The 12,566-nt window shown below is 40.7% G+C and overlaps 1 protein-coding gene across 3 annotated transcripts in view; it reads left to right on the top strand.

Moving 5' to 3' along the window:
* HTR1F (5-hydroxytryptamine receptor 1F) overlaps window positions 1-12,566 on the top strand; it is a 134,461-nt gene that overhangs the window by 107,920 nt on the left and 13,975 nt on the right. For all 3 annotated transcript variants that reach the window (XM_069785402.1, XM_069785403.1, XM_069785404.1), the window contains one exon: window positions 12,132-12,269. The gene's annotated coding sequence lies outside the window, so the exon portion shown is untranslated. The remainder of the gene's footprint in view (window positions 1-12,131; window positions 12,270-12,566) is intronic.

Consider the following 12,566-nt stretch of genomic DNA (forward strand, 5'->3'; position numbering starts at 1 on the left):
GCTTTGGGAACCAGCTGACTTTCCCAGTCCCCAAGTCCATTGTATTTAGCATCATTAGTGCAAAGACAGACCTACCTAGGTTTTATTTTGTCCATGCACTCAAGCAAGGTACCACTATGTTAGAATAAATATTAACTGTGGATTTTTCTTCACTATGAGGACCTTAAGACAAGGGATAACATTCTCTGACAGAAGAAAAGTGCTTTATGTTACTTTTAATCCTTCATCCACTTCTGCCAAGAAAGACAAGCTTACTCAGTGTAAAACATGGATGTAAAGATCAGCCTAAGAGAGGAAGCTGCCAGTGTTAAATGTGTTTTAAGACAGCCTACCAACTACATGGATTGCTCCAATTTTCTTTCCTCAACTTCATGTGCGTAGTTTGCTTGCTGAGGTGCCAGGTGCGCTAAGGATAATGCCAGATCCCTTTGTGGCCTTTATGCAAGCATGTGGCATGGATAACCTGCCCCAGCACAACACTGGTGATGCCTCATCTGGTGCTGGGTCATCTGCCACCCTTGGCAGAAAAGCTCTTCTCTGGTCCCACTGCTTTCAAACAATACCTCTTGCCAACAGCACTGAAAACAAATGTGTGTCACAGTTTAGCTTCAGCCATCTGAAATGGAAAAGGGATTGACTTTCTAGTTAAGCACCAAGCTAACTTGGCAAGGAGGAGAATGTGGCCCTTCAAAGCACAGTTATTTTCAGCCACACTCTTGTTTCTGGAAAATTAATTTTCTTGCTAGAGAAAATAAGAGCTGGAGAGAAATCTTACAAAAATTATTCTTCATGGATACATTCTTGAGTTACATCTTTTTACGTAAAAGACCTTCAACCTGTACCTCTGCTTTGGGTACAAGAAAACCCAAGGACCTCCTTCTGTCTTATTAGCCTTAAACACATCAAGAAGTACTTAGTCAAAGAATTTTTCCACTGGCTTTACTTGGAGAGAAGTTTACAGCCGCTGACCAGCTAAATTGTGTTTAAGTTATTTGTACTCTGTTCTCTTGTTGCACTAGCAACTAAGAAAATTACTGCAGCCTTATACAAGGGATGATGAACATTTTGATTTGGTATGTCTGAATCCATGTTCTTAGAAGTTTAAGGCACTTAAACTTAGATGGCCTTTCCTTGTAAGAGACACCTTTTGGCAGGGCAATTGTAATGGATCAGTTAACAGGTTCAGCATTTGATTTCAATTCACCCTGCACATCCTTCAAGGCTCCTAAGCACTGGTGCTTTATGAGAGCAGGTGTCTTCTAACTGCCTGAACAGCTGGCTGGGAAACAAGTGCTTGCACCTTCAAAAACTCATCTGCAGTTCCACACCTAAGTGAAATCATAATTGCTTCAAGATAAAAAACATTATAAATGCAAAGTACCACTAAGAACAGTAAGTCATTCTTAATGGTAAGCTCCTTGCTTCAAAGGGCTTTTCAGCATCCTAGATGCCCATTAGATTTCCACCCGGTTCTCCAGGCTTAATAAATCAGCCAGTGTTTTCAGTATTCCCCCTTACACTCATAAGGCCCGCATTGTACTTTCGCCATCAAAAGAAGCCCTCGAGAAGTTCAAGCAGGAGCTAAGAAGGTCACCTGTAATCTTTCAGTGCACTTAAGATGGGTTTCTACCTTATGGATCAGAAGCACTGGACATGAAAAGCAAATCTCCTACCCAGAAGATGCATCAGGAATGATTTGCTGCTGGGTTCTCTGCTGCAGAACTAATGGACAGTGCTCAGTGCTCAAATTACTTGCAGACTGTACAGAGATTGGCAAGGAAAATGTAACCAACTCACTGCTGCCAATTGGTATGGATGGGGAAAGAGCCAAATGGGAGCATTTGGTCAAATTGCACAGAAAAATATCCTAGAAGCTGTACAAAACAGAGGACTGAGCTCAACTTGTCCTCAAGACACTTTTGCCACTAGAGCAAAAGGAAAGTACTTAGTCTACCTCTCCTGGAGCGCTAAGTTGTCCTTTTTTTTTTACATTGCTTTGCAGCTAAACAAAAAGCCAGAAACATGTCTTTAACTTCACTAGTTTCTGTGTTTCTAGTATATGCGGAAGGAAATAGCAGGACAGGAAATATTCAACTTCTTTCCCTGGTTGTAGATACTCTGTTGCTAATATTATCAAACATCTGAAAGGTTAATAAAAAAAGCCAACCAATTAAAATGTCATGTACCATTGGCAATCCAGACGTCCAAACTCAGAAAATCTGTATAATTAAAGCTGTATGTATGTGAATTTTCCATCACTGCTCATTATTATTACTATCATAATTCTATGTACTGAAAGAAGGGCTACATCTCCCTTATAGAGAAGGTTTATTTCATTAACTTCATCTGTATACGTAGAAAAATTGCAGTAGTGCCTAGAGGAGCAGGGGCACCGTTAAGCCTAGGTGTTGAGTATACAATAAATACAGTCCCTGACACAGTGTTTGCAATATAGCAGATGAGGGAAATACTATTAAACAATACTTAATTCTTTTAAATCACTACAATTTTAGATACTTAAGTATAACATTTCCTAGGGTTGATACTCAATTGCTCTAAATATTTAACCAAGATTAAAAGTCCTTTAAAGATATGCAGGAAGTCAACTACATGTTGAAAGGCTTTCTCAAAAATTGGTACATGAGGTTCTTTATCCTGTTTCATGAAGAATAGGAGATCTTTATGAGCTTTTCTCTGGTCATAAACAGAGCTTTAAGAAGAGCAAGCAGTAGATTTTATGCCTTTTGGCTAAAGTTAATAAATATAGGCAGTCTAAGTTAATAAATATAGGCAGTCTTGGTTGTCTTTTCAAACAACTCTCCTAGGTATGACTATAGCAATATCACTAGAAGCTTCTTTATAGCTGGTAAAACATAATTTTTAACTGCACAAAACAATGTCCAGAAAGAGGCATTTGGATTCCTCACCCCCTACCAACTGAATTGTTAATTCTCTAGCATCCGTAGCATGCACAGAGGAATAAAAATACCCTGATTGAACAGGACACAGGATTTGAACATGCCTTTAAAGTTCTGATCAAATGGTCTTAAAGGGCAGTAGACTCTTAGATGAAAAGCAAAGGCCTGAAACAGCAAGAATTGCTCAGGCTGACATTTTTACTATAGTCAGAAGAAAGTTCCTGTGCTCATCAGTCTTTTTTTTGACAGATAAATGATCCAAATATTGCTTCTCCCAGGGGTCCCACGCAACATTTGCAACATTCTTAAAGGCAGTTACTTTTTAGCCTGCCTGCTCTGAGACCACACATACAAACATGTAATAGCATAGCTTATGAAAACTTTTCAAAGGCAATTGCCTTTCCCGTGACACACCTTTTGCCAGTTTTACATAACCGCTTTTAAAGTGCAAGTGCAGTAATCATCATCTATGGTAAACTGAGAATATTAAAAAGACCTCTTCCCATACATAAGTCATTGCAATTTATAACACCATTTTTATTATCAACTTGCCATGCAGTCAACACATACAGCTGAAGAAGCCTGAAGAAATAACTGTTGTTACTTTTTATTTTTATTCTTATAAGTTGAAAGTGGCACATATAGTTGCAGTCAAAAACTGAATACATCAGTTCCAGACTGGAAAATAACTTTGTCATGCCATGGAATCAAGCAAATTAAGAGCCCCCGGTATTGATTTCCTAAACAGATCTTCTCCCAACAATTATACTGCAAACTTTTGTTAGCACAATACCACCAATGACGCAGCCGAGCTTCCTTCTAAGGCACAATTCTTACCTACACAGAAACTCAAGAAAGCACACTCAACAACAGCTGAATAGAAGGTCACAAGTACCTCTTCTCTACTCTTACATGTTAGCAAAAGAAGAGCCTCCAAGACACCAAATTCTTGTACTTTGATGACCGGTCAATATCCTCCCTCCAGATATTCTGTAACAACCATCATGGCAGCAAGAGTTTTCTAATTACATTACGCTGAAAAAAAAATCCTGCATTATTAAGAAACAAACAGTTCTTTCCTTAAAGCCTATTAAGGCTAACAGACCTTAAGCCTTGGTCTGGCAAGTGTTCAGCTAGACAAGGGAAAACATGTATGATACTGTCAGTGGCACAGGGCAAGGACCCCCAGCTGGAGTGCATCTATTTTTCTAGCTGGAAGGAAATTTCTGGGGGAAAGGACTGAGAAATAATCGCCTTGTGTTCAAAATGCCTGATATGTCTGATGAACAAAACCCCTTTTTGTTGCATTTTGTTATCCCACCAGAAGGGGATGAGAGAAGAGAGAGGGATCTGCTGCTTCCCTGAATACAGCACTGCTAATAGCAGTCCCCTGAGGCTCCAGCTATTCACTGCAGATTTGTTTCAGAGACCCAAACTTGTAATAATCACTTGTCTTTATAAGGTTACCTCAAGCGATGTACAAGCATTTGACTGTGCTAACATCTGTAAATACTGAGCATCATTATTTCAGGGTTGCTCTGCCGCACAACTTTTTGGGGATCATTAGTGGCACTCCACAGCATCTGAGCAGCCTTTGATGAAATTAAATTGCTCTGATTAAACTAGCCCACAGTCAGACCAAAGGGCTCTAACAGATTATTTGAACTAGATACTTTCTAGCTTAAGTGCATTTTATTCCTTACTTCAGTCATTCAATTCCAGGCCTATCCACACAGCTGATAGTTTTAATATATTTATGAAGCACAAGTACTGGAATGTCCATTTTACATATAGAGACACTGAAGTCATTGATTCACCCAAGATCTCCTAGTACCTTTGCAGTCACAAAGGAACAGAAGGGACCCCACCACCCCACTTGGCACCAGCTGCTGGGCATCACGGTTTGTGTGGTCTCCTGGGTGTGGAGGGTGAATGCCAGGGTGGCAAGGAGATGCCCTAGTGTAGAAGGCAGAAATCAGTTCAGGGAGGCGTGAAGGTGCCAGCACACTTGCTTGATCCACATTGCCCTGCTGCAGCATTGAACAGGGACCTTCCCAAAATAGTTTTGGTACAGATACCAACTTCTTCTAACTGAATAACAATGTCTAGTGTTTAAACTAACTCATCTATTTCTTAAGCCTGAAGAGGCACACAGTTGTCTAAACTGGGCAGAGGCAAACCAGCAAAAAGGGTGGCTGAGTTCACTGCACTGGGCAGAGGCAGCTGCTTTTGTCATGCATTACCCATATGAACAACCAGCTCCATCACTCTTGCTGGATATTGCTGCAGAAGCAGCAACTGCAAAAAGAACACGCTTCCTTCCTGCCCTCCAACTTGAACACTGCTCACTACAGGAAAAGTAATTATCTGTTACTTATCACAGCAGTCAGAATCCAACATAAAAGCAGCAGATATATAAAAAAAAACCAACAACAACAACAAAAAAAACAAAACCAGAGCATGTCAGGTACCCATCTATCTAAATTAAGATCTTTATCTATTTCAGCCTGGTAAGGAGGGTAAACCTAGTGATCCCATTAAATACAGCTGAAACACATCTTAGAGCAATGTTTTTCATCATAACAAAATGTTAATCTAATGACCCTGTACCATATTTGATGGTTATCAGAAGCAGTCAGATTTTATTTTGGGGGTTGGTTTGTTGGGGTTTTTTTTCCTTGTTTGGGGGGGTGTGGGGGTGTGTTTTTGTCAGGGTTGGTTTTGTTTTGTTTCTTTCTTCAGTGTCTCATCTCCAACTGAGAAACTTTCATGGCATTTAAAGGTCTGCAACATTTTTTCCACTGCTAACTGAAAATAATAGGGAAGCAAGGACTTCAGTACATTTGAGCATTTTTCCCTTCCACAGCACCATCTCAAATCACATTTTCTGAAAGCTCCTATGGTGTTTGTTATAGGGTTTTTTTAATTAAAAGTCAGATTTTGATTAGTGGATGAATAAATGGTTATGTCTGTGAGGTTTTCTTCCATGCACTGCTGCATACTTTCTAGTGAATTGAGAGTATTGACAGTCAATATTGTGGTCAAAACAGGTCATACTGGAGTAATCAAAAGGAAAAAAAAAGGTGCAATCTTAATAAAATGTTATTTCCAACACAACAGATTCTCAGATTTTAGGACAAAGTTAGCTGCATGGCCTAAATTAGCTCCTAATGCCTCCTAATTAAAAAAAAAAAAAAAATCATTATCAGAAACAAAGAGAACAAAGCAACTGGAATAAATTATTTGCAGAAGGACAATATTGTGATTGCTTGCCCAGATCTAAAGCAATCCATTTGAATTATCAGAAAGGATAATAAATGCTGCAGTAGAGGTCAAGCAACAGCAAACCTGGGAACTGTAGCTAATGGTATTGGAACTTTTCAACACCAAAATGCAGAATGAAACACCTACAAATAGATGGAGCTTCCAAGTAAAGACAGTATACTTGATTTCTTCAGATGTTGGCAACCACATTCATTTTATCTGTTCCAACAGCTTTTCCTAACATAGCAAGTCACTGACCAGACCCTGAGGGCTCATTTATCCCCCTGCTAAGCAGGGGCTGTACCTTGGCGGTGGAGAGGAACACACACCCCTCGCACACCAGCACCCAGGCACAGGGAGCAGCGGGAACAGCAGGAGTTGGAGCTTGCTGTGCTTTAACAGCAGATGCAACAGGGCTCCCACCCTCACAGGGGCTGAAAGTCCAAATAACCACCCACAACGTTCAGGGACTAATGCCACTGCTGGAGGGCAGATTCTTCCCCATCCCTCACAGTGCCTGGGTGCATAGTGGCCTGGCCAGGCTGAGGGCCACCAGGGCAGCGCAGTGCCCTCCCTCCCCAACCAGCCCTGTCCCACAGCCCCCAGTAAGGCAAAACAAGCCAAGGACACTGATGAGGTCAGCTACAGTGCGGCCACCCCCAAGCACCACCCCAGCCAGGGCAGAGAGTTTTCTTGTCGGAGGGAGCAGGGGCACTCACAGAGGTTATAGATCTCCCTAAATGCGAGGATATACACGTGAACTGCCTACAGCCAAAGCGCACTCTGCCACCACCCACTCCCAACCATCGTGTCACAACTCTGGAGTGCCAGGCAAACAAAAAAGTTTATTTGGGTGCCCTTTTGGATTAACCAAGCATGCTTTTATGCTGGCTGTTGTATAAATAAGTGAGCATAAAGTTACAGTAGTTCCCATCCACATCAGACAGGAAGAGGCTGCACTGGCTCCCTTACCTGAGATATCACTGCCTGTTCACAAACTCCCTCTCCTGGTTCATTTTTTTCTGGTGGGTTTTTGTTTTACTTCAGGGTTTTGGTGGTTGGTTTTGTTTTATGGGGTTTTGTTTGTTTAAAATGCATGCTCCAAAGAAACCACACCACAATCTTCAGGACTTTAATGTTCAAGCATTGGAGAGGGAGCTCACATCCCACAGGATTTACGTACTTAGACAGTCCTTATATTCTGCAGTGGATTGAGCCCAGTGGTCTTTTTTAGGATTTGCTATAGCTGGATGGGCCATATAAAATTACTGTCATCAGCTTGTGATTTGGCTATTTCTCCTCATGCTTGCTAATTTTGCTTGAAGCCGTAGATACTCATGTCAACTGATCAGAGAGCACCCTCTTTGTGTATGTGTAACTGCCTGTAGCTAGATCTGTATCTTTTTAAGAAAGCCACTAAATCTTGGGACTATGAGGGGAAATGTTTGATATATATGACCTAGCTACATCCTAAAGATTGTGAATCAAGAAACAAAGAGGTAAAAAGAATCCCAGAATGTAATGTCATCACTTAATGGCTAAAAATGGGAAAAATTGAAATTAGAAAAAGAAACAAGAGACTATACAGATGTGGAGACTCACTTCATTGCTCCTTTCCAGAAGGGTTAACATTAAAATATTCTTCAGCTTCAAAGAGCAGAGACTCATTTTGAGCACTAAGGCAATGTAGTTTTAAATAATGACTTCTTAAAACAGAAAACATAGAAATGATGGGCAAAAATATGATGCAATATATACCTGTGTACCTGCATGAGGGCATACAGTGTGAGACCCTGTACTATATTTCTCATTACTTGTCAACAGTCTATTGCTGTTAAGTGTTAAAAGCCTTTTTTCATAAATTTTAGCAGCTTCAAAGGGTAAAACTGAAAAGGCATTTTAGCAGAGAGCTTGAAAGTTGTAATTTGGTCTTTTCCAGTCTCCTAGTAGGAAAAAAAAAAAGTTTCTCATGCTATAGTCCATAGTTAAATCCTCCAGCTTCCCAATGTGAGAGTTGGGCTGTAAGCAATGCCGGGAAAGGAATTCAGCATTTCCAACAGTGCTAAGCACAATGCTGGTCCCATACATAACAAACAAGCCAGATCATACAGAAGCAATGGCTCACCTTTGATTTTTCCAGGCCTCTTCCAGTCTCTGAAGATCAGTACATTAACCATTTGCCTCTGTCCTTTACTTCTGCTTTTTACCATGTTATTATGTGTAAGCACATCTTATAATCTTTATCTCTCTCAAACTACAGGGGCCATAGACAGCCTACAATGGCAGAGAATCCACTGGAGGTTTCTGAACTCTCCTAAGCAGTTCAGAGTACTGATGTGCCTTCTTGCGCATTTGGGCAATTAGATACAGTCAATTTAATGCTTTTCTTCACCACCAAATTAATATTACATGTTGTCATGTGCAAGTACAGTCAAACACCTTTTTTTAAACAGTCTTTGTGAAATATTTTTAAATATTCCAACTATACACCAGGATTACAAAGAAATGTTCTTATGTAAAAAGACGAATTTCATTTTCTCAGTGAACAACTTAAGGAGAAAACAGCTGCTAAAATTATTGTTTCTTTATGTTAGTATTATAATCTAAATCTAAAACATAGTTTTGCTCAACCATCTTTTGAAACTGCGTACATTTTTCTTACTCAGAAAACAAAGAGCTGAAGTACTACCTACAAGCATCCCTAGGATAAAGTAGTATCTAAACTTCTCTACAGTGTTGAAAGCTTTCATAATCACGAAGTTATGTTTTAAAAGATCTTAGAAAGCCAATGTCAATAGAATCTTAAGGTGGGGGGGGAACAATAACAGTAAAAAAAACAACTTTGAAATTTTGTTTGGAAATAGTTTTAGGCTTATCATTTAAGATTCTTTAGCTGCATTATCAATGAGAAGTTTTGGGGATCAGCTGATACTGGATAATCTTGTTAGACAATTGCTGTCTGTACTGAATTCCTGGGACAACAATAAGATTGTTTTTCATAATTAATTCTGAATTATCTGCTTACATTTTAAGAAGCCAATCACAGTCATCTGTGCTTTATGTCAAGTGTCACAACTACATTGGAATTATGCAAACAAAAAAAAGTTGTGTGTGAGGGCCTGTTATTTTCCTATAAGAAATGAAGATGAGTTCACAAAGTGTTAGAGAGCTTAAGACCTTATTTAGTAATCACAGTGTCTGCAACAGGAGATGGATCCAGGAAGCTTCCTAGGGATTCTAAATCCTTGTTTCTCTGTTTGGACACATTTTAACGCTGTCCTGCTGCTATGAGCTTTCTTGGAAGTGTTGTACCCCTAAAAATATACCCAAGGCCAAATGCTTCCAGGAATTAATCAGCAAGCTGTGATGCCAGCTGACCACAGAGACAGTCATTCTCTGCCAAAATGTGGTGCCGAGATCCCTGTCCTGACCACGCACAAGTCATTTCCAGACCAGGAGCCGGTCTGGGCCCAGCAGCAGCTGCTCTAGCTCACCTCCTTCCCGTCCTTACCACAGCAGCCCGCATGGAGCCAAGTAAACATGCCAGCTTGCTCAGACAGCCCAGAAATCCCAAATGTTGACTTCTACTGCACAGACATGCTATTTGGCATCCTGGTTCTTCAGAAAAATTACTGTATTGGTATATGTTCAATGTGATTCAGCAGCAGCGTGAGATATAAACGCTTGGAAGTACTATGCGGGGGGTAGGCACTCCAGCTTTCCTCCTCCCCAGGCATTCCACTTCCTTAAGTTCTCCCCAGAACTTTCACATCCGATGCACTCTCCCCCATCTCCATAGCTCTCCTCACCACACACTTGATTTTATGCGGACTGTCCTAGGACCTATTTTTCAAAATACTTGTACTTTTAAAGGGGATCATGTCGTAATGTAGTAATAAACTGAAGTAGAGAGAAAAGTATGCTCAAGAGCTGTAGAGTATTTTGAAACTGTGAAAAGGAAGAAAGCTAAAGCCCAATCTGCACTAGAGAAGTTTCACCAGCATAACTGCATCCCGGATCTCAGACATAGGCCTGGAACAAAAGCTTTTTTGCCATTAGCGCTTACACCAATTCACTGAGTGAACTAAACTCTTCTGGCTAAAACATTCAGCTGTGTCAATGCTAGGATTTAAATCCTTAAAAAAATAGTAATTAAAAACCCTACACAACTGGAAAAGCATATGAAAGCAGCAAATGAGGACCTCCTAGGTATATAGTACCACCTCCCTTTGAAAGATAAAGTCCCTAGGCAAGTTTCCTGTGGTGCTTATGGAGAGTCTGACCAGTTACCTGCCCACATGAATGCTCTGCCTCCACACAAGAGAAAGCACATACGAGAACGGCTCTGTGTTTTCTTATTACCAGCACTGCGACACCCCATGCAGAGTATAGCAAAAGTCACGTCCTTTTTAGTACCGACCTAAATTCAAAGGCACAGAATCTGGATTTTGGAAAGATAGCCCCCAGTCTAAGTGTACACTGTGGTGAATAAATCAATCTTTGTAGAAACATCTAAAAAACATTGCCGTGCCAGTTAGGAAGCACTAGTCTCAACAGTATAATTATACCTCTTTGCTTCTTCACTATGCAAGATCTACCAACAGGAGTCTCTGTTTACCTATGAAGGAGGCTAATAGCTTGGATCTCTTACAGGTTGACACAGTACCACATGGTGTGGTTTCGAGTCCACTGCAAGTCAGTCCGTCCACTGCATGTCAGTCCAACCACTGCAATCTAAACCAGCCTGCCTTAAGGACAGTTTAGTTACTGCTTCTAAAATGAAAACTCCTGGGCAAGTTCCCAGGTTGAGATTTTATCCAACAGCTCCAATACAGGACCTTCCTGTGCAAGTAATTCAGATCCACTTAGCAATATTTCCCCAGCCTTCCACCTGCCTGTTCAGAGCTCCACCTGTGCTCTCAAAGTTCACTCTTTCCATGCTAAGCTTTTGCATAGCAGTTTCAAGAATGACTCTGTGCATTACAGACCTTAACAAGACCACCCTCCACAGGCCACACTCGCTGCTTCCTTGGGGTCTGCAGTTTACCAACATTTCAGACAGGAGAGGGTCTGTTGTGCCATTCCCCCATGGCATGTCGTTCTCTGTACAGTGGAAATGGGGTGGCAGCCCTCTGCACAGAGCAGGGTCCAGGTCCCTTTGCCACCAAGGCAAACTGCAGGAGCTTGCACTCATACTTGCCCTTCCCTTCCTCACCCCCTTTACAGGGTGTCTCCCTATGGCTGCTATTGTTCACTGGTAGAAGTCATCAGGGCAAGGCAGCCTGGCACCCCCTGATAGAAAGCATTTTCTGAAGGAAAAAAACAAACATTTCTCCACAACAAAATCTTTTCCCATGGATGCATTGCTTTGGAAAAGCTTTCAACAAATTCTGCCTGATTTTCTGGCAGCACGTAGATCCTTTCCTCTGTCTTTCCCAAGGAGACTGGAAAAAAACCATTGAGTTCTACTTCTGCTAAAAAGTTGATGCTCTTAATTTTCCTCCCACTTCTAAATCCATGAACTTTAAGGACTGTTTTGTTTGTTTTGCTTAAAGTACTTCTTGGCCAAGGCTGCACACACATCATTCAGAGGAAATGGCCTGAACTGTCTCAGTCCTGATAAAGAAAATATTAGAGAACTGCTGTTTAGTGCAAACCCAATGCAGAGTTTACTATCTGATAGGGTTATTCCATCACATGGATAACAAGACCTAGGGAAAGACCTTCAGTCTATGAGATGATCAGATCAGGACTAGAATAAAGACAAATGACACAGTGAAAAGAAGTACAGGGAAAGACACTGGGAAGTATGCAGTAAGATAGTCTTTGTAAAAAAGCATCAGTCTCCAAAAACCAGGCAGACATGAGACTGGAGTTGATGTGAATTTTGTCATCTCACCAAATTGTAAGTGATTAACGACAGACTTGTACTGTTCTTGTGTCACACAGAACCTCTACTGCAGAGAAGGAGCACATTTATGCGTCAACTTCACTCCTCTTTCAACAAACTCTTCTGAGACCAGTTCTCCCTCAAAGTTATCCTGGTGAACACACAGCAGAAAAAGAAACATCCTACTGTTGGCCCAGGTAACAGTTTGAAAGTTATGTTTTCTTATACTGTAGACTGAAATAGAGACCTTTTCCAGAAAATTTTCAGTTTCAAACACATTTGAAAACATTGTTTTATTACTGTCCAGGAGTAAACAAGGTAGTTTCTTCCAGTTGAATAAAAGCTTTCACAGTTATTATATAATAAAAACCACATTTGATAAAATTTGCAAGGAACTAAGACATAAGGTGCCCACATTATCTTAGAAGTCAGATAATACAGGAGCTATTCCAACAAAATGCCTGTTAACTAGAAAACATTTCATTAGGGGGTTT

The sequence above is a fragment of the Haliaeetus albicilla genome, chromosome 6 (assembly GCF_947461875.1).
Source record: "Haliaeetus albicilla chromosome 6, bHalAlb1.1, whole genome shotgun sequence".
In the NCBI taxonomy this organism is placed as follows: domain Eukaryota; kingdom Metazoa; phylum Chordata; class Aves; order Accipitriformes; family Accipitridae; genus Haliaeetus; species Haliaeetus albicilla.